This window comes from Eriocheir sinensis, chromosome 19, assembly GCF_024679095.1.
Source record: "Eriocheir sinensis breed Jianghai 21 chromosome 19, ASM2467909v1, whole genome shotgun sequence".
Classification (NCBI taxonomy): Eukaryota; Metazoa; Arthropoda; class Malacostraca; order Decapoda; family Varunidae; genus Eriocheir; species Eriocheir sinensis.
This window is the reverse complement of record NC_066527.1, coordinates 4,183,931-4,206,510: the sequence shown is the minus strand read 5'-3', so window position 1 is coordinate 4,206,510 and position 22,580 is coordinate 4,183,931. Positions and strand designations below refer to the sequence as shown.

General features: G+C 41.1%; 1 protein-coding gene across 1 annotated transcript in view; it reads left to right on the top strand.

Moving 5' to 3' along the window:
• The first annotated feature begins 18,368 nt into the window (after nucleotides 1-18,368).
• Nucleotides 18,369-22,580, top strand: part of LOC127000573 (hemicentin-2-like) — a 191,682-nt gene continuing 187,470 nt past the window's right edge. The window contains exon 1 of the mRNA XM_050864400.1: nucleotides 18,369-18,458. The gene's annotated coding sequence lies outside the window, so the exon portion shown is untranslated. The remainder of the gene's footprint in view (nucleotides 18,459-22,580) is intronic.

Genomic DNA, 22,580 nt, shown 5'->3' with positions numbered 1-22,580 from the left:
GGGAAGGAAGGAAGGAGGGAAAAGAGGAGAGGGAGATGAAGGGATGCGAGGGAGGAGGGAAGGAAGGAAGGAAGGAAAAGAGGAGAGGGAGATGAAGGGACGCGAGGGAGGAGGGAAGGAAGGAAGGAAATAGGAGAGGGAGATGAAGGGAGGCGAGGGAGGAGGGAAGGAAGGAAGGAAAGAGGAGAGGGAGATGAAGGGAGGCGAGGGAGGAGGGAAGGAAGGAAGGAGGAAAAAGAGGAGAGGGAGATGAAGGGATGCGAGGGAGGAGGGAAGGAAGGAAGGAAGGAAAAGAGGAGAGGGAGATGAAAGGATGCGAGGGAGGAGGGAAGGAAGGAAGGTAATAGGAGAGGGAGATGAAGGGAGGCGAGGGAGGAGGGAAGGAAGGAAGGAAATAGGAGAGGGAGATGAAGGGAGGCGAGGGAGGAGGGGAGGAAGGAAGGAAGGAAATAGGAGAGGGAGATGAAGGGACGCGAGGGAGGAGGGAAGGAAGGAAGGAAATAGGAGAGGGAGATGAAGGAGAGGAGGAGGAGGGAAGGAAGGAAGGAGTGAAGGAAGGAAAAGAGGAGAGGGAGATGAAGGGACGCGAGGGAGGAGGGAAGGAAGGAAGGAAGGAAAAGAGGAGAGGGAGATGAAGGGACGCGAGGGAGGAGGGAAGGAAGGAAGGAATGAATAGAGGATATGGATATGAAGCGAGGCAGGAGAGGAGGTAAGAAAGAAGGAAAAGAGGAGAGGGAGATGAAGGGACGCGAGGGAGGAGGGAAGGAAGGAAGGAAAGAGGAGAGGGAGATGAAGGAACGCGAGGGAGGAGGGAAGGAAGGAAGGAAGGAAAGAGGAGAGGGAGATGAAGGGACGCGAGGGAGGAGGGAAGGAAGGAAGGAAAAGAGGAGAGGGAGATGAAGGGACGCGAGTGAGGAGGGAGGGAAGGAAGGAAGGAAAAGAAGAGAGGGAGATGAAGGAACGCGAGGGAGGAGGGAAGGAAGGAAGGAAGGAAAAGAGGAGAGGGAGATGAAGGAACGCGAGGAAGGAGGGAAGGAAGGAAGGAAGGAAAAGAGGAGAGGGAGATGAAGGGACGCGAGGGAGGAGGGAAGGAAGGAAGGAAAGAGGAGAGGGAGATGAAGGGACGCGAGGGAGGAGGAAAGGAAGGAAGGAAAGAGGAGAGGGAGATGAAGGGACGCGAGGGAGGAGGAAAGGAAGGAAGGAAAGAAAACAGTTATAAGAATAGAGAAAAGCAAAGAAATGAGAATAAAGAAAGTAACACAAAAATAAAGATCAAGGAAGGGAGGAAAATACTTTGAAGAATAGAGAAAAGCTAAGAAACGAAAAGTAAGAAAGTAACACAAAAAGAAAGATAGCGAATGAAAAAAAGAACGTAAATATTGAGGAAAGAGAAAAAGGACGCAAGAAATAAAAAAGAAGGAAAGAAGGATAGAAGAATGAATGAAGGAAGGAAAGAAGTAAGGAAGTAAGAATATGAAGTAAGGAAAGAACGAAGAAAGAAACAAAAATGAAAGAAAGAAAGGGAAGGAAAGGAAGGAATGATGAAGAAAAGAAAATATGGAAGAAAAGAAAGAAAGGAAAAGGAGGGAAATAACGAAGAGAGGAATGGAAGAAAAAATGCATTGAAGAGTAAAAAAAGGAAGAAATTAAAAAAGGAAGAAGGAAAAAAAGATTGAAGGATTTGAAAGGCAGGCAAGAAGGAAGGTAAAAAAAGAGGAAAGAAGAATGGAAGGAAGAAAGTTGGATAAATAAGGATGGGCAGCTTGTGTTAAACTTTCTTCCATGGCTTTTATATACAAACTTCTTCTTCTTCTTCTTCTTCTTCTTCTTCTTCTTCTTCTTCTTCTTCTTGCGCTTGTTCAATTTATATCCTCTTGAAAAATAGTTTGTCCACACACACACACACACACACACACACACACACACACACACACACACACTTCATCATCAGAATGGATACAAAACGTGGATCTGTATTTCCTATTGTATCCTTGAGTGTTATGCACTGTCCCCCCCTACCCCCCATCTCTCGCTCTCGCTCTCGCTCTCGCTCTCGCTCTCGCTCTCTCTCGCTCTTGTGTTGCATTGCGTGTTTTGAGTTGAAATGCGATTTTTTAGTCTTTCCTGTAGACAAAAAAAAATATTGTTTTGTGTTGCTTGAATTGTTTTTATGTTCGTGGTGTTGACTGTTTTATGCTCGTGTTGTTGTTGTTGTCGTTGTTGTTGTTGCTCTTGTTGTTGTTTTACGTCAATGAAAGAAGCTGAAGGGCAAAAGAAAGAAGGAGAAAAATACAACAGAACAGTGAAAAGAAAGAAAACAGAGAAAAACAGACATTATAAAAGTGACTAAGAGAAAGAGAGAAAGGAAAAATGTGAGAATGAAGAAAACAACGTAGAGAAAACAGAAAAAAGAGAGCAAACAAGAGATAAAAGAAAACAATTTGAAAGAGAGAAAACAAAAAAAGAGAAAAGAGAGAGAGAGGAAAAAAAACGGAAGAAATAAAAAAAGCGGTTTGAAAGAGAAAAACAAAAAAAGAGAAAACAAGATATTAAAAGAAAACGGTTTGCAAGAGAGAAAACAGAAAAAAAAGAAAACGGAAGAGATGAAAAGAAAACAGGTTGAAGAAGAGAAAACAGAAATAAGAGAGAAAACTTAAAAAAGGAGAAAAAAAGAAAACAGTTTGAAAGAGAAAAAATGAAAAATAAAAGAAAAAAAGTGAAAAAAACAGAGGAAGCAGAGAAACGTAAGCCTCATGTCGTGTTGTGTTACGCTGAAATAGATAAGAAACAACAAGACTAATATACTGATGGCGCTGATGATGATGATGATGAAAACAAAGATGAGAACAATGATATAACTCCTTTTAAACCTCCTCCTCCTCCTCCTCCTCCTCCTCCTCCTCCTCCTCCTCGCTATTCTCCGCCACACAATACACTACACGTCAGCGTCTCTCTGAAAGTTTGATAAGCTTTTCAATTTCGGAAAGAGTTGCTCTCTCTCTCTCTCTCTCTCTCTCAATTTGTCCCGTTTTTTCTCTTCGTTTTCTTTCTTTTTCCTTTTTTATTTTTGTTCTCTTTTCCTCCATTATCTCTTATCTTTCTCTTCGTCTTTTCTCTCCATTTCTTCTTTCCAATATCTTACTTTCATCTCTCTTTTCCTCTTTTCCTTCTCCTACTCTTTGTTAATCCTTCTCCCTTTTATTCTTTTATTCATTTCTCCCTCGTTTCCTACTTTCATCTTTCCGTATTTCTTCTCCCTTCTTAATTTTTCTCCTATTTTTTTCTTTCTTCCTTATTCCTTCCTCTTTCTCTCTACCCTCATCATTTTCCTCTCCCTTCCTTCCTTCCTTTCTTCCTTCCTCTTGTTTTCAATCTCACCTTCCTTTCTTCCTTCCTTCTTTCCTCCTGTCTTTAATCTCACATCCATCCTTCCTTCCTTCCTTCCTTCCTTCCTTCCTTCCTTCCTCCTGTCTTTAATCTCACATCCTTTTCCTCTCCCTTCCTTCCTTCCTTCCTCTTGTCTTCAATCTCATATCCTTCCTTCCTTCCTCCTGTCTTTAATCTCACATCCTTTTCCTCTCCCTTCCTTCCTTCCTTCCATCCTCTTGTCTTCAATCTCATATCCTTCCTTCCTTCCTTTCTTCCTTCCTTCCCTCCCTCTCTCTCCTTCAAACAAAACAAAAATGGAATGCGTCTTAGGATTGGTGTTGACGGGTTTCTTGCACGGCTCACGGTGTTCCTGGGTTCGATACCGCCTCAGGGCCTTCATCAGCTGTTCGAATAAGAAGCTGCCTCGTCATCTGATCCTCCTCCTCCTCCTCCTCCTCCTCCTCCTTCATTTCCTCTGACCTCGATTCTTCCTTCTCTTTTTGTCGTTTCTTCTTACTTTTCTTTAATTTTCTCATTCTTTTTATTTTGTTTTGTTTTTCTAAATTCTAATTCCTTTTCTCCTCGTTCTCTTTCTTCTTTTTCTTCTTCCTCCTCTTCCTCTTCTAATTGTTTATCATTTTTATCTTCTTATTCCTCCTCCTCTTTCTCCTCCTCCTTCTCTTCCATCTCCTGTTTCTCTACTTGCTCTTCCTCTTCCTTTTAATCTTCCTCCTCTTTCTCCTCCTCCTCTTCCTCCACCTCCCATGTTCTTCCTCTCTTTTCATCTCTTCCTTTTTCATCTTTTCCTCGTGTCTTCCTCCTCTTCCTCCTCCTCCTCCTCGTGTTCTTCCTCCCACCTTTCTTCTTCTCCTCTTCACGTCTTTCCTCCTCCTCCTCCTCCTCCTCGTCTTTCACCTCTTCCTCATCATCATCATGCGTTTTTCCCTTACTCTTCTTGTCCTGTCTTCCTTCTTTTCTTCTCCTCCTCCTCCTCCTCCTCCTCCTCCTCCTTGCCCTCATCAGCACCCCAGAAGCATCGTGAAGCCATTTATAACCAACCAGAGGGAAGGGAGGAAGCTTACCCCGCCCGGCCCGTAACACGCCCCCCTTAAGTAAGCTGGTATGCCTCGGGGAAGGAAAGAGGGAAGGGGGGCGGAAAAAATATATTAAGGGGGGCATGCGTCTTTGTGTGGGTGGGGAGAGGGAGAAGAAGGGAGAAAGGACAAAGTGATTGGTAAGTGGTGAGGGGATGATTGGTATTGGGGGGGAGAGAGGGGGAGGGTAACTGAGTATGTGAGTGTGGGGGGGGAAGGTGTGGGGGAGTGTGTGTGTGTGTGTGTGTGAGGGGGGTAGGGGTACGCTGGAGTGGAAATCTGAGTGGGTGTGGAGGTGTGTGTGAGTGTGTGTGTGGGGGGGGGGGTATGGGATAGAGTATTTAGATAGATAGGTAGTTAGATAGAGTGACTCAATGATAGATATATACGTGGATAGATAAATAGAATGAGGAGATGAAGGAAAGAAAGTAAAGAGGGAGGAAAGGAGAAGAAAAGAGAAACTAACAGAAAGGAAGGAAAAAGCCAACAGAGAAAGATAAATGAGGAAAAGAGAAGAGAAAATAACAGGAAAGAAACAAAAGAGAAAGGCGAGTGAGAAAGAGAATATAAATGAGAAAAGGAGAAGAGAAAAAAACGTAAAAGAAAGAGAAAATATATGAGAAAAGGAGAGGAGAAAAAATTACTAAAATGAAGCAAGAAAGGCAAATATTAATGAGAAACATGAGAAGAAAAAATAAAAAATAAATAAAGAAGAGAAGAAAAAAACAAAAGAAAAGAAGAGATAAGACAAGAAGAGGAGAAAAAGAGGATAACAAGAGAGAGAGAGAGAGAGAGAGAGAGAGAGAGAGAGAGAGAGAGAGAGAATAATCAGCCCTGTAGTGAGGATGTTAACCCCGTGAAACGCTCTCATAACTGTTGCAGAGGAAGAGAAAAAAAAGAAAAAAAAAGAAACGCCCACTGCAAGATGGTAACTGTGTGGGAGGTAGTAGTAGTAGTAGTAGCAGTAATAGTAGTAATAGTAGCAGTAGTAGTAGTAGTAGTAGTCAGGGAAAGTGGAAAGAAAAGGAAAAGGGAATAAAGAGGAAGAGTTGAAAGAAGAAAGTGGGGAAGAAGGAGGAAGAGAGAAAGGAAAAATGAGGAGGAGGAGGAGGAGGAGGAGAAAGAGTAAAAGGGAACGAAAAAAAAGGGGGGATAGGGAGTTAAGTAAGAGAAAGAGAAGAGAAATAGAGAAGGAACATATGGAAGAAAGAAAAAAATAGAAATAAAGTAGGAGAAGAAGGAAGATGAAGAAAGACAGGAAGAACACAAAGAGCTTAAAGAAGACTAAGAGGAAGAAAGAGAGGATTAGAAAGAATAACGGAGCTGAAAGAAAAAAGAATGAAGGTGAAAAGGAGAGAAAATAAGGTAAAAGAGAACGGCGTAAAGAAAAAAGATAAAAGAAAGAAAATGCCCAACAGAAAAGAGAAAAGAAATGAGAAAAGGAGAGGAAATAAAGAAAAAGGAGGGCGTGAAGAAGAAGAAGAAGAAGAAGAAGAAGAGAAAATGCCCAACAGAAAAGAGAAAAAAATGAAAAAGGAGAAAAAATAAAGAAAAGGGATGGCGTAAAAAAGAAGAAAAAAGAGAAAATGACGAACAGAAAAGAGAAAGAGAAATGAGAAAAGGAGATGAAATAAAGGAAAAAAAGAGCGAAAAGAAGAAGAAGAAGAAGAAGGAGAAAATGTCCAACAGAAAAGAGAAAAGGAAATGAGAAAAGGAGAGGAAATAAAGAAAAAGAGGGCGTAAAGAAGAAGAAGAAGAAGAAAAAGAAGAAGAAGAAGAAGAAGAAGAAGAAGAAGAAGGAGAAAATGTCCAACAGAAAAGAGAAAAAGAAATGAGAAAAGGAGAGGAAATAAAGGAAAAAGGAGTGCGTAAAGAAGTAGAAGAAGAAGAGGAAAGAGAAGATGACCAACAGAGAAGAAAAACGAATGGAGGAGAGGAGAGAAAGTGAATAGAATGAAGAAGGAGGAGGAGGAGGGGGAGGCGGTGAAAGCGGAGGTGGTACAGAAGAAGGGAATTGGCAACACTGCTCAGAGGACGAAAACCAATAACAAAGAGAGAGAGAGAGAGAGAGAGAGAGAGAGAGAGAGAGAGAGAGAGAGAGAGAGAGAGAGAGAGAGAGAGAGAGAGAGAGAGAGAGAGAGAGAGAGAACAAGAATGGATCAAGCATTTCGTACCCCCACACTGATTACTCCCTATCTTTTGGGGCCAAACAATAGATTCAGAAGCAATAGACTCAAGCGACCAGACCGTCAGCATTAGAGAGATAAAGGGAGAGGAGGAGGAGGAGGGGAAGAGAGGACGGGGTTTTGGGAGAGCATGACAGGTGGAAAAGAAAACGGATGAGACCTCCTTCATTGTTTGTTTTTGTTTGCCCTTGAAGCCACTCATATGGGATTCAGTTGTCTGTTATTGGTTTTGGATCCTATTTGAGTCTCATATCGGTTACTTGGTTATGTTGCTCCACTTTTCTCCTCCTCCTTCTCCTCTTCTCATTCTTCCTTTTCCTCCTCCTCCTCCTCCTCCTCCTCCTCCTTCTTCAATCTCTTTTTCTCGTCTTTTCTTTTCTATTTCCTTTTCTTATTTCGGTCACTCGGTTATGTTGCTCCACTTTTCTTCTCCTTCTCCTCCTCCTCCTCTTCTCACTCTTCCTTTTCCTCCTCCTCCTCTTCTCACTCTTCCTTTTCCTCCTCCTCTTCCTCCTCCTCCTTCAGTCTCTTTTTCTCGTCTCTTTTCTATTTCCTTTTCTTATTTCGGTCACTCGGTTATGTTGCTCCACTTTTCTTCTCCTCCTCCTCCTCCTCTTCTCATTCTTCCTTTTCCTCCTCCTCTTCCTCCTCCTCCTTGAATCTCTTTTTTTTCGTCTCTTTTCTTTCACATTTCCTTTTCTTACCTCTTTCCTCCCTCTCTCCCCGTTTTCCTATTACTACTACTACTACTACTACTATTACTACTACTACTACTACTAATGGGAAAGACTGAATTACTAGCTGGATATGATTAGTTGTACTGGTAGTAATTGTTCTCCTCCATTCTTTTTCTTCCTCATTTCTACCTTCACATAATCCCCCACCCATCCCCTCCCTCCCCTTCACCATCTCCCATCCTCCTCCCTCCCCTTCCCTCTTCATCCCATCCCCACCAGCTGCATGTAGTGTTCGGCCTGACTGTTACATCTTTAACCTCGATTCCGTTTCCAACATGTTCCCAACGCGTATTGTTTATGTATCCCTCGGCCCCCAGCAAAGATACGCGTGGCGGGATAATTGGTGGAAATGTGAGGTGGTAAGTTCGACGTTGTGTTGGTTATGTGGTTGGAATGGTTTCGCTGTTCTGTAATCGCTGTTGTCTTGGTTATATCGTTTTAAGAGTTTAGTTGGTTGAGATCGGAATGGTTTAGTGAGTGTATCCTTTGCCCTGTGTTGGTTATACTGATGGACAGGTTTCGTTGTTCCTTGGAGGTTTGGTTTATTATATATCGTTTATTTTTTTATGTTGGTTGAGATCGGAATGGTTTAGTGAGTGTATCCTTTGCCCTGTGTTGGTTATACTGATGGACAGGTTTCGTTGTTCCTTGGAGGTGGTTGTGTTGGCTATATCGTTTTCATTAAAGGTTAAGTTAGCTGGTTAAGATCGGAATGGTTTAGTTAGTGATTCTATTCCTCTGTGTTTTGCTGTTGTTGTGTTGGCTATATTGAAGGAAAGGATTCGTTGTTCTTTAATCATTGTTGGGTTGTTTATATCGTTTTAAGAGTTTAGTTAGCTGGTTGAGATCGGAATGGGTTAGTTAGTGATTCTATTCCTCTGTGTTTGCTGTTGTAGTGTTGGCTATATTGAAGGAAAGGTTTCGTTGTTCTTTAAAGGTAGTTGTGTTTGTTATATCGTTTAAAAGGTTTAGTTAGTGATTCTTCTTTTTGTGTTTGTTGTTTTGTTGGATATGTTGTTTGGATCGGTTCAGTTCTTACGTGTTTGTTTGTTGTGTTGGTTATGTAATTCGGAAGATGTTGTCCTTATTTTTTGTTTGTGTGGGTTATGGCATTGGGAAGGTCTAGTTCTTATGTGTTCGTTTTTTGTTGTTGTTGTTCTGTTAGTTTTGTCGTTGTTAAGGTTCAGCTATTCTTGCGGGTTCGTTGTCGTATTGAATATATCTTGAAAAGCCAAGCAGAGTTGCGTCGGGGGCGTGGCCTCGTGTCGGACAAGGCGCTACGCTACTCGGCTCATCTGGTGTTAATAATGCGAGCTTGTCTTTGTCCGTCCGTGCGGCGTGCTGAAAGGCCAGGCAAAGACGGACGGACAGATTGATAGGCAGGTAGATAGATAAAAACAGGAAAATAAAGAAAACAACGAGAAAAAGAGAGAGGGAGAGGTAGTTAAAAGCTAGTACGTTAGATTTTTAGATATTATTACTGTTATTGTTGTTTGATAGTAGTAGTAATAGTAGTAGTAGTAGTAGTAGTAGTAGTAGTAGTAAAAGTAGTTGCAGATATTGTAGTAGTAGTAGTAGTGGTGGCAGTAATAATAGTAGTAGTAGTAGTAGTAGTAGTAGTAGTAGTAGTAGTAGTAGAGTAGTGATAATAGTAGTAGTAGAGTAGTAGTAGTAGAAGTAATAGTAGTAGTAGTAGTAGTAGTAGTAGTAGTGTTGGTAGTAGTAGTAGTAGTAGTAGTAGTAATTGTAGTAGTAGTAGTAGTAGTAGTAGTAGTAGTGTAACGTCGGAGGAATGCAAATACTACAAGTTCCATCTAAGACAGAGAAAATGGACGACGGAAATAGAATAGAAAATACATCATTAAAATAAATGAGGTCCGACGAGCCGTGAGCGGATCAAGCCTAACATTAATACATTCGAGAAACTAAAATGACATTGACTTGAAAATCAAATAACGTTAAAAGAGCAGCACATATTGAGAATTAATTATACAAGATCACATTACCGCAGCCGCAAAAAGAAGCTCACTCTCGACCTGCTGCTTCTGTTGCTGGAAAAAACAGAAAAAAAATGAGATAGTTTTTGCATTGCATATTTCAAGCGGCAGATAATTCCAAACACAAAAAGCTCCGGAGGAAAAAAATGGAGCTTGAACTTGAACGTGACTGAAATGTATAAGAAAATAATGGATTACAATGTATAAGAAAAATGGAGAGAAATGTAGAAGAAAAAACGAACTTGACTGAAATGTATAAGAAAAAAGAATGAAACGGAACTGAAATGAATTGTATAAGAAAATTGGACTGAAAATTGAGCTGAAAACTAAACTGAATATTGGACTGAAAACTGAAAACTAGATTGAAAATTGGACTGAAACCGGAACTGAAATGAATTGTATAAGAAAATTGGACTGAAAATTGAGCTGAAAACTAAACTGAATATTGGACTGAAAACTGAAAACTAGATTGAAAATTGGACTGAAAACTGGACTGAAATTTGGACTGAAAACAGAAACTTAACTAAAAATTGTACTGAAAACCGAAAACTGAAAACTGGACTGAAAATTAGAGCGAAATGTATAAGAAAAAATAATGCATATAATCATCCATAGAAGATAAATGAGAGAAAGGAAAAAAGGAAGAAAACAAAACAGAAACGAGAAGGAGAGAGAAAGCAAAAGATAAATGAGAGAAAAGAGAGACGAAAGGAAACAAAAGAGAAACGAGAAGGAGAGCGTAAAAGAGAAGATAAATGAGAGAAAGGAGAGACGAAAGGAAACAAAAGAGAAACGAAAAGGAGGAGAGAGAAAGGCAAGAAGATAAATGAGAGAAAGGAGAGAAGAAAGGAAACAAAAGAGAAACGAGAAGGAGAGAGAAAAGGAAAGAAGATAAACTAGACGCATAGCACCCGGAGAGTGCACACCTCCGCCAAAGATCGTCCTGAAAATTGGTATGGGCATCAACTGTGATCCTATGCATCATATGGAAGCATTTGTTTCGAAATTTGCTGATATTATATTTTTTTGGAAATTTTGACCTTGGGCGAACTTTTCGAGGTCATGGTCAAAGGTCAAGGTCAAGGCCAAGGCCAAGGCCATGCAAGGTGCGTCTTTCCATGAGCTAAAATATGAACCAAATCTGAACTCTGTACGATGAAGAGAACCGAAGTTATGGCAAATCTGACGTTTCGTGCGACCTTGACCTTTGACATCAAAAATATAATGGATTATATTGTGGATGGATACGAAGCTTCCCTGAAAAATTGTTTGAGATATCTGCAAAATTGTGCACAGGAGACTGTTAACGAACAAACAAACAGATAAATAAACATACTGACCGAACCGAAAATATAACCTCCTCCCAACTTCGTTGGCGGATGTAATGAGAGAAAGGAGAGAAGGAAGGAAACAAAACAGAAACGAGAAGAAAGAGAGGGAAAAAAAGGAAGGAAAAGGAGAGAAGAGAGAGAAGGAAGGAAGGAAGGAGAGATCACGGCCATAGGCAACCAAAACTTCTGATAATTATATTGCCTCGCGTGACTTTCCGCTCCGAGCAGTTCCCTTCCTTCCTCCTCGCCTCCAGCCACTTAGCAATCTTTTCTCTCCGCCTCTAACACGTTCAGCCCTTGTATAATTACGTGTTTGATTCGTGGGATTAATTCGCGCCTAGACTCGGATTAATTACCAGATGATTTTTTTATTTATTTCGGCTTCAAAGGAAACTCATTTGCCTCCTGTTTGATTCACTGAAGTTCAAATTAATTAATCGCTTATTTCTATTTGGTTTGAGGTCACGAGTTGTGTGTGTGTGGGTGTGTGTGTGTGTGTGTGTGTGTGTGTGTGTGTGTGTGTGTGTGTGTGTGTGTTTTCTTCTCTCCCTTATTCCTCTTTAGTCGTCTTTCTTACTTCCTTTTATTCCATCTCATCTCTTATTTCATTTGTTATTCTTCTCTCGTTTGTTATTCTATCTCTTTTCTCTTTACTTCTTCTCTTCTGTTGCTCATTCCTACTTTTTATTCCTTCGTGTTTGTTTGTTTTGTTTTTTTGTTTTTTGCGTCTGTGTTTGTCTTCGTTTTATTTTGTCTTCTTTTTGTCTTGCATTTTCGCTTTTCGTTTCTTCACCATGTGTTGTGTCCCTGCTATATGTTACTTCATCAATACTGCTCTTCAAGTTATTATTTCTCGTTTTCTTTTACTTATTTTCTGCCTTCCATATTCGGTCTTAAGTCTCTCTGTTATGTGTTTTTGTTCTTCGTCTTGTGTTTAGATTTATTTGCTGTGTATTACTTCCTCCGCAGTGGTCTTTTTCTTTTAGGTTCCTCTTTGCTTTTTTGTTCATGTTTCTTGTATTTTCACTATCTCCTTGCCGTGTGGTGTGTCCCAATGTCGGGTGTCACTCTATATCCATCTAGTGTTATTTCGTCTATTGTATTCCTTTTCTCTCTGTTGCTCATCGCTTTTTTTCATCTGCTCCCTTTGTCGCGTGTCACTGTAAGTCTCTCTTGTGTTATTTTCTCCACGGTATTTCTTTTCCTTTCGGTTTCTCTTCGCTGCTTTTCATCTTCACTTTTCGTCAACGGTATTTCTTTTCCTTTCTGTTTCTCTTCGCTGTTTTTCATCTCCACTTTTGTCGCGTGTCACAATAAGTCTATCTTGTGTCATTTCGTCTCCGGTATTTATTTTCCCTCTGTTTCTCTTCGCTGTTTTTCATCTCCACTTTTTGTCGCGTGTCACTGTAAGTCTATCTTGTGTCATTTTCTCCACGGTATTTCTTTTCCTTTCGGTTTCTCTTCGCTGTTTTCCATCTTCACTTTTGTCGCGTGTCATTCAATCTCTGTCGTGTGTCGTTGAGTCCACTGTAGCCCTTGTTTTTATGTTCCTTCTAGTTTTGTATCACTTGTCTATCTTGTCTGTCTTGTCTATCTTTGTCATCTCGTCTCTTTGCGTTTGTAACTTCGTCTCTGTCTTGCGTCTGTTCCTTTTTTCGTCCGCAATACTTTTTTTTTTACCACAAAGGAAACCGCTCAAGGACACAGAGTAAACAATAATAAAAAAAAAAGCCCGCTACTCGCTGCTCCCAAAAAGAATCCATTATTATGTCATTATGTTCCTCCTAGTTTTGTATCGCGTCTCTGTCTTCCATTTTCGCTCTGCCTCTCTCTGTCACTTCGTCTCTTTGCCATTTGTAACTTCGTCTCTGTCTTCTGTCTGTTCGTTTTTGTCGCATTTCGTGTCTTCCTTAGTATTCTTCGTCTTTGCCTTCTAATTTTGCATCACGTTTCTTCATCTTCAATCTTCGCTGTATACCTCTCTTTCTCAATTGTCACTTCCTCTCTTTAGCGTGTGTAAGTTCGTCTCTGTCTTCTGTCTGTTAGTTTTTGTCTGTAAGTTCGTTTCTGTTCGTTTTTGTCTTTAAGTTCGTTTCTGTCTTGTCTGTTCGTTTTTGTCTGTTTTTTTGTTTTTTGGTTTTTTTCTGTTCGTTTTTTCGTTTTGTCTTTTTCTGTCTTTCTTGTTCGTTTTTGTCTGTTTTTGTATGTTTGTTTCTGTTCGTTTCTGTTCGTTTTTGTCTAAGTTCGTTTCTATCTTCTGTCTGTTCGTTTTTGTCTGTTTTTGTCTGTTTGTTCGTTTCTGTTCGTTTGTCTTTAAGTTTGTTTCTGTCTTGTCTGTTCGTTTTTGTCTGTTTGTTTTTCTGTCTGTTAGTTTCTGTCACATGTCGTTTCGGTCACTATATTCTTCGTCTTTGTCTCTCCTTAGTTTGTACTGCGTCTCTTTATCTTACAGTTTCGCTCTACCTCTCTTTCTCATTTGTCACTTCGTCTCCTTGTCGGGTGTACCTTCGTCTTTATCGTGTGTCATTTCCTCCCAAATACTCTTCGTCTTTGTCTCTCCTAATTTTCCATCACGTCTACTTATCTTTCATTTTCGCTCTAACTATGTCTGTCATGTCACTTCGCCTCCTTGTCATTTGTTACTTCGTCTCTTGTGCATGTGTTTTTTTTCTTTCTTCCACAGTACTCTTCCTCTTTGTCCTCTTATGTTGTATCACCTTTCTTTATCTATCGCTCTACCTCTCTTTGTCACCTCATCTTCAGTATAGCTTTCCACACCTTTCCTAATCTACCGCTCTACCTCTCTTTGTCACCTCGTCCTCAGCATAACCTTCCACACCTTTCCTAATCTACCGCTCTACCTCTCTTTGTCACCTCGTCTTCAGTATAACCTTCCACACCTTTCCTAATCTATCGCTCTACCTCTCTGTCGCGTGTCAGTTCGTCTTCGTCCTTCGTCGCCTCGTCCTCAGTATAGCCTTCCACACCTCGCGTCACCTCCTCATGACACCCGCGCCTCTCTCTCCTGCATTAGCCACTTTAACAGGACGCGGAGGAGGTCAAAGGTGGGAAAAAAGCGAGAAAACTGACCGGAAAATTAGCCTGGAAATTAACTTCTGTTCGCCGCCGCGTCAGGGAACACGAGGCTCACGCGAGAGACGTCGGGAAACAAGAGAGTCTAATTCCCCGAGCTGGACTGATGCTTTCTATTTGTGGAGCAAGGTGATAAATCCTTCTCACGGGCGGCGGCTGGGCTGGGCATGTTAGAGGCGACGGAGACTTGGAACCGAGAGGGATAGAGTGTTTATGTGGCGTGGACCGGTGTAGATTTTCTCGCTGTGTTCAACTAGAGCTTTTGAACCTTTAGCGTGGGTAGCAGAATAGAAGGACAGAGTAAAAGGTGTTGAGAAACGACAAAAGAGTCTGAGGCTTGGGAAAGAGATGGATAGTTAGTTTATGTGGAGTGGACCGTTGCAGATTTCCTCGCTGTGTTTGAGTAGAGCTTTTGAACCTTTAGTGTGGGTAGCAGAAAGGAAGGAAGGACAGAGTAAGAGGTGTTAAGAAAGAGCAAAGGAGTCTGAGGCTTGGAAAAGAGGTGAATATTTAGTATATGTGGCGTGGACCGTTGCAAATTTCCTCACTGTGTTTGAGTTGAGCTTTTGAACCTTTAGTGTGGGTAGCAGATGAGAAGGAAAGAACAGAGTAAAAGGTGTTGAGAAACGGCAAAGGAGTCTGAGGCTTGGAAAAGAACATAATCAGAAATGTTTATGCGTGGACCTGTGCAGATTTCCTCACAGTGTTTGATTAGAGCTTTTGAACCTTTAGTGTGGGTAGCAAATGAGAAGGAAAGAACAGAGTAAAAGGTGTTAGTAAAGGGCAAAGGAGTCTGAGGCTTGGAAAATAACGCAATCAATGTGGACTGTTGCACATATCCTCACTGTGTTTGATAAGACCTTTAAACTTTTCGCGTGGGTGGCAGAAGAGAAGGAGAGGGCAGAGTCAAAGGTGTTCTCCAGCATGAAAAGAAAGAATAAACGAGATTGAGGTTTGGAAAAGAACGGAATGTCTGTTTATATTTGATGAGAGCTAAACACTTTCGCGTGGGCGCCAAAAGAGAACGTAAGAACAAAGCAGGTGATCAGCATGAATGGAAGAAAGAGCAAAGGAGAATGAGACACGATAAAAAGGAGTAATTCTAGTTCGTCCTCAGTGAGTGTGACGGAGGATTATAGTCGTGGCGCGTGGGCTGGGGAACGGAAGGAAAGGACAAAGAAAACGATCGACATGGGAGAAAGAAAGGACAAGAAAGGAGGCGAGACACAAAAGGTTAGAAAAGAAGAAGTAAGAAGAAGTAAGAGAAGAGTAGAAAGTGATCGGCATGTTGGAAAGAAAGGGCAAAGGAGGGAGAGAGAAAAAATGGGTTAGAAGAATAGAAGTAAAGAAAAAAGTAGAAGGCGATCAGCATGAGAGGAAGAAAGGATAGAGGAAAATAAGACAAACAAATACGGTTAGAAGACAAGTAAAAAGAAGTAAAAGAAGAATGAAAAAACAAAGTAGAGACGATCAACATGAGAGAAGGAAAACACTTAGAAGAATGAGACGAAAAAACAAAGGAGTCAATCTTTTCCTGTGACGTGAACGGTCTCTTGCTTCGTATCATGGACCGAGGCAATAAGTCCTCCACGTGTCATTTCTGCTCTTACGTGGGCAGGAGCAGCAGGGTACGATCAGGATCAAACACTACAAATAAACTAATCCTCTTTACTCTTATGGACGAATACATTAATAAGCTTACACGTGGCATACTTTTTAGAGGGAAGAGTAGGGAGAGAAATATCGAGCTAAGAAGAATCAGGCAATAATATAAAAGAATCACTGTACTGCTGAGACGGGGCCTGATACTTTCTTTACTCTTATGGACGAAGACATTAATTAAGCTTACACGTGGCATACTTTTATACTTTCTTTACTCTTTTGGACGAAGACATTAAAAAAACACATACTTTACTTTTTTTTTAAGCTTTACTCTTTTGGACGAAGACATTAATTAAGCTTACACGTGGCATACTTTTTAAAGGGCAGAGTAGGGAGAGATATGTCGAACTAAGAAGAATCATACAGTAAAATAAAATAATCAATGTATTGCTGAGAAGACTGATACTTTCTTTACTCTTTTGGACGAAGACATTAATTAAGCTAACACGTGGCATACTTTTTAAAGGGCAGAGCAGGGAGAGAAATATCAAACTTAGAAGAACAAGACGCCAAAACAAGATGCATTCTATATCTGAGGCGAGGTCTGGTGCTTTATTTTGTGTTATGGATCAGGACAACAAGAAGCTTTACATATTATAGACTTTTGCGTAGGCGGAACAAAATTTGAAAGCGTTGAGAAGGATAAGAAGCTGAAAAGAACGGCGTCACTCAATATATAAGCCGATGATTGATACGTTTTTTAGTATTAGGGTCCAAGAAATATTTTGGTCTATACATAATACACTTTTACGTAGGCGGAGGAGGGTGGGAAAAGATCATCTCTTTTCTTTTTTATCTATACCTATATTTGTTTATCCTTTCTCTCGTCCTTTCTTATTGTTCCTATATTTTCTTTATCCTCTATGTCTATCCTGTCTATTCCTTATATATCTATCATTCCATCAATCAACACATCAACCATATCGCAATGCATCACTATGTTTCTACAGTTGCCAAATGCTTCCTTCTCACTTTTTTTAGGTGCTGCCTACAACGCCGGTGGGCTGTTTTGAGGGGTCTCTTGGACGGCCCCACCCGTTAGTGGCGCAGGCGAATTTTATTTATAGTGGCTGCCGTGATATATGGTTCTTGCTTGGCCCATGTTGCCCCCCGGTGCTCCTCTTGAACGAAGTCATTGAAGTTAGTTGATTGAAGTTCTGGGCAGCATGTGAGTAATCTTCCGCCACTCGGTGATGAAAATCAGCGTGTTTCGGTGAGACTAGAATCTAGGTCCACTGGTTCACCACGCCCGCACGCTGACCACTCGGCATGACCATCAACCCTTCACATGGGCTGAGGCAGGAGCAGAAGAGCCATAACACGAGCACCTCGAGTCGATAAACAGTCATTGTGTAGTCGTGACATGGACGGATGACTCCATTGTCTTTACGAGTGGAGGCAATCAACCCGTCACGAGACATTCCTTGACGTGGCCAGCAGCGATCAACAAGGCCTGGAGCTCCCTTGAAAGCGGCCAATGCTCATTAGCTGATTAACTGAGGAAGGGAGATTTTTTAGGTCACCCACGCGAGCCATGTAGCTGTCCAAGGCTCGTCCGTAAAGCTCTGCAGTCCTGAGTCATGCCTTTTAAATTACCAAGAAAGTAGTTTAGGATATAGGTATCAGAACTCAACCCTTTAATTTACCACGGTTAGTCTCTGAAACTCTACGGTACTGAGTCAACCCATTTAAGTTACCAAGAGAGTAGATAGTCTGCGAAACTCTGCTGTCCGAACTCAACCCTATTACCAAGAGTAGTCCGTAAAACTCTGCGGTCCCGACTTGCCCCATTTAAATTACCTAGCGAGCAAGCAGCATGTATGCATTTCCTATGTATGTAACGTATTAAATAGGTAAGAAAGATATTTCCTCCAGTTTTGTTTTGGTCTCAATTCCTCAATCAGCGTGTGTGCGTCCGTTACAAACTCGTGCCTCACCGCCAACTTGCCCGCGTGTGTCTGTCAGCATCAGGGAGTCGCTCTATTGTGTGTCGGGAGCGTCGTCTGCACTGTTCCCGCCCACCTGCCGCAGCCCGCTAACTTATGTCCACGTGGCCGCTGGGCTGGAAAGGGAAGCGGCCGGACGCGACAGGACACTACCGGGGAACGGGAAAGAGACGAAGAGAAAAGCAGAGGAAAGATAGATAGGATAGAACAAGCTGGGAGGTAGATAGAGAGAAGTGAAATCAACGTAGAAAAGAAAAAATAGAGAGAGGGACGGTGAATGAAGTAAAAGAACAATCGGCAGTAAAGGGAATGTGGATGAGATAGAACAAGCCGCGGTGGAGAAGTGGAATAGTGAAATTAATAGAGAGAAAACGTTGAGTGGACAGAGTGAAGGAACCGCATGAGAGAGATAGCATGGGATGGAAGGATGAGACGAGACAACGTGGAGTGGAGGAAAGGTGGAGAAGTGGAGAAGCAAGGAGAAAGGAGTGGATGGAGGGTGGGGTAGAGGAATCCGTGGAGGGAAGCTGGAATGGAGAAAGTAAAGGGAGTAGATACAAAGACTAAATGAGAGGAAAAGAAGTGGAGAGAAAAATGAATGGAGGAAGAAACAGTGAAAAGGTTACAGTATGGAGGAATAAGCAAGGAAGAAAGGAAGGTAGATAGAGTCGAGAAACTAGAACACACACACACACACACACACACACACACACACACACACACACACACACACACACACACACACACACACACACACACACACACATACATCTATAATTACCTACAATCCCCTCAGTGAAGAGTATGAAATCCGCTCCAATGCCTTACGAAAGATCGAAAAACCTGAAGAGATCCAAAACTTTTTACACCAGAGTTCCATTGATGTTACAGGGATTCTAGGAAGGCTTTCACAATAGGTCCTTTCATAGCCATATCTCCTTCCACAGGTTACCAAGACTACGGGCGTGGGAAGCTGTTCACCGGAGAGGCACTGACAGACTCACCTTGACACGCCTGACCTTCCGCTCCCGTCTCGTTTCCAGGTGAGTGACTCCATAATAAGACACCTCCACATCTGACAGACATTCTCCTCCTCCTCCAGCTCTTCCTCTTCCTCCTCCTTATCATCATCATCGTCATCATTTAGTAGGAGTTTGTGTTGTGTTAGGAAATGTTTGTATGATATTGGTGTTTTTATTTTTTGTGTGTGTGTGCATGTGATGTTTGGTTTGTTTGTTTGGTTTTGCGTTAGATTTGTGTTTTTATTAAGTGTTTGTTGCGTGGTAGTGCTGGTTAGTGTGTGTGATTGTTTGTTTGTTTCTCTGTGTGTGTGTGTTTGTGTGTGTGTGTGTGTGTGTGTGTGTGTGTGTGTGTGTGTGTGTGTGTGTGTGTGTGTGTGTGTGTGTGTGTGTGTGTGTGTGTTTGTGCCTGTTCCTGGTTTTGCTGTGTTATAATTTACGTTTGTGACAAAATGTTTTTTTTTATAATTCATGGAGACAGACAGACAGAAAGGAATAGAGAAGTCAGAGATTACAATAAAAAGGAAGGAAGAGAGAGAGAGAGAGAGAGAAAAGCAAACAGGGAGACAGACAGTGAAGCAGAGACGGAAAAAAAGACAGATAAAGAGAGAGAGAGAGACAGAGAGAGAACCAAACACAAAAGGACAAACAAACAAACCATATAGAAATTAAAACAAACACACACACACACACACACACACACACACACACACACACACACACACACACACACACACACACACACACACACACACACACACACACACACACACACAAACGGGGCAAGCGCAGCATTCAGACTACTTAAGAATGCACGGCTGCCTGAGTGGAGAAAAAGAGGAAAGGAAAAAAGAAGAGCAATGTCGGCGAATAGGACAAAAAAGTGTTCTGCATTCGGGCCAACACTGAGAGGCCCAGGCATAAAGGTTTATTGGGCTCTCGGGCGATTGTTTGTGTTGCGAGGTTGTGTTGCGCGCGGCGACCCCAAAAATAGAGAGGTTAATATTTAGTCATGCGGAAGGCGGCCCCTCTCTCTCTCTCTCTCTCTCTCTCTCTCTCTCTCTCTCTCTCTCTCTCTTGTTGTTGTTGTTGTTGTTGTTGTTTTTCAGTGCTCTTCCGCCTCTCATTTTTTTCCTCTCTTTCTCTTCTTCCTCCTCTTCCTCTTACTTTTTTTCTCTTCTTCTTGCTTCTCATTTATATTCAGTGATTTCTTCCTCCTTTTCCTTCTCCTCTTATTCCTTTTTCTTCCTCTTCCGCCCCTTTTTTATTATTTTTTATCTCATTTCTATTCGTCCTCACTTTCCTTCTCTTCTTTTTCCTTCCCCTCCCCCTTCTCCTCCTCCTCCTCCTCTTCCTTGATCATCTCTCTCCTCTCTCTCTTCCTTCTCCTCCTCCTTGATCTTCTTCGTTTTCATTCTTCTCTTCCTAGTCTTGCTTCTTCTTCTTCTGTCTTATGTAACTAGTTCTTTATTTCTTATTCCTCCTTCTCTTCCTTCTCCTTTGTTTTATTTGTTTTATTTGCTCCCTCCTTCTCCAGATCTCTTTCCCTTCTCCTCCTCTTCTGCCTTTCTATAACGAGTCCTATTATTTACCCTTCTCTCCTTTCTCTATTTCTTCCGCCTCTTCTTTTATAATTTAGCTCCTCATCTACTCCTCCTCCTCCTCCTCTTCTTCCTCTTCAGATCGATCCTCCCTCCTCCTTCTCTTCCTCATGCTCCTTTTCTTCCTCTATTGTGTTTTCCTTCCTCCTCTTTTCCCGCCTCTTCATGTATATTTTAGTCTTCCTCCTCTCTTTCTTCTTCCTCTTGTTCTCCTTCCTCATCTTCCTCCTCCTCTTCTTCCTTTTATTTATGTTTTTTTTATTATTCTCTATGTAGTTATCCGTATCCTCCTTTTCCTCTTATTCTACTACTTCTATTATCTTCTATTCTCTTGCTGTTCTCTTCTTTCTCCTCCTCCTCTTCCTCTCTTTCCTCTTCTTTATTTTTCTTCCCACGAACCACTAAGCGCAGGACAGATCAAGACCTCAAAGTGCTCTTCCTCTTCCCTCTCTTTTATTATCTTCCTCCTCCTCTTCCTTCCTTTTATCATCATCATTATCACCCTCATCATTATAATTTAGTGTTCCCTTTCAGTATGACACGAGTAATTTATCTCTCTGCCTTGTCGATGTTGCTGTAATCATGTAAGTGCTCTATATCATTGTTATTCATTATTATATCCTCTATTGACGATTTAAAGAAGTCATTACGTCACAATTTACTCATCTACTCTTCTTCCTCCTCCTCCTCCTCTATCTTATGCAACTTGTTATTTTATTCTTTCTTCCTCCTCCTCCTTCTCTATCTTATGCAACGTGTTCTTTTCGTCTTTCTTCCTCCTCCTCCTCCTTCTCTATCTTATGCAACTTGTTATTTTGTCTTTCTTCCTCCTCCTCCTCCTTCTCTATCTTATGCAACTTGTTATTTTGTCTTTCTTCTTCCTCCTCCTTCTCTATCTTATGCAACTTGTCATTTTATTCTTTCTTCCTCCTCCTCCTTCTCTATCTTATGCAACTTGTTATTTTGTCTTTCTTCCTCCTCCTCCTTCTCTATCTTATGCAACTTGTTATTTTATTCTTTCTTCCTCCTCCTTCTTCTCTATCTTATGCAACTTGTTATTTTGTCTTTCTTCCTCCTCCTCCTCCTCCTTCTCTATCTTATGCAACTTGTTATTTTATTCTTTCTTCCTCCTCCTCCTTCTCTATCTTATGCAACTTGTTATTTTATTCTTTCCTCCTCCTCCTTCTCTATCTTATGCAACTTGTTATTTTATTCTTTCTTCCTCCTCCTCCTTCTCTATCTTATGCAACTTGTTATTTTATTCTTTCTTCCTCCTCCTCCTCCTTCTCTATCTTATGCAACTTGTTATTTTATTCTTTCTTCCTCCTCCTCCTCCTTCTCTATCTTATGCAACTTGTTATTTTATTCTTTCTTCCTCCTCCTCCTCCTCCTCCTCTATCTTATGCAACTTGTTATTTTATTCTTTCTTCCTCCTCCTCCTTCTCTATCTTATGCAACTTGTTATTTTATTCTTCCTCCTCCTCCTCCTTCTCTATCTTATGCAACTTGTTATTTTATTCTTTCTTCCTCCTCCTCCTTCTCTATCTTATGCAACTTGTTATTTTATTCTTCCTCCTCCTCCTCCTTCTCTATCTTATGCAACTTGTTATTTTATTCTTTCTTCCTCCTCCTCCTCCTCCTCTATCTTATGCAACTTGTTATTTTATTCTTTCTTCCTCCTCCTCCTCCCCCTCTATCTTATGCAACTTGTTATTTTATTCTTTCTTCCTCCTCCTCCTTCTCTATCTTATGCAACTTGTTATTTTCGTCTTTCTTACTCCTCCTCCTTCTCTATCTTATGCAACTTGTTATTTTCGTCTTTCTTACTCCTCCTCCTTCTCTATCTTATGCAACTTGTTATTTTCGTCTTTCTTACTCCTCCTCCTTCTCTATCTTATGCAACTTGTTATTTTCGTCTTTCTTCCTCCTCCTCCTTCTCTATCTTATGCAACTTGTTATTTTCGTCTTTCTTCCTCCTCCTCCTTCTCTATCTTATGCAACTTGTTATTTTATTCTTTCTTCCTCCTCCTCCTTCTCTATCTTATGCAACTTGTTATTTTCGTCTTTCTTACTCCTCCTCCTTCTCTATCTTATGCAACTTGTTATTTTCGTCTTTCTTATTCCTCCTCTTTCTCTATCTTATGCAACTTGTTATTTTATTCTTTCTTCCTCCTCCTCCTCCTCTCTCACTATCTTATGCAACTTGTTATCTTATTCTTTCTTCTTCCTCCTCTTTCTCTATCTTATGCAACTTGTTATTTTATTCTTTCTTCCTCCTCCTCCTTCTCTATCTTATGCAACTTGTTCTTTTCGTCTTTCTTATTCCTCCTCCTTCTCTATCTTATGCAACTTGTTATTTTCGTCTTTCTTATTCCTCCTCTTTCTCTATCTTATGCAACTTGTTATTTTATTCTTTATTCTTTCTCCTCCTTCTCTATCTTATCCAACTTGTTCTTTTATTTTTTCTTCTTTCTCCTCTTTATCTTATGCAACTTGTTCTTTTGTCTTTCTTCCTTCTGCTCCTTCTCTCCATTATTTTGGTTTT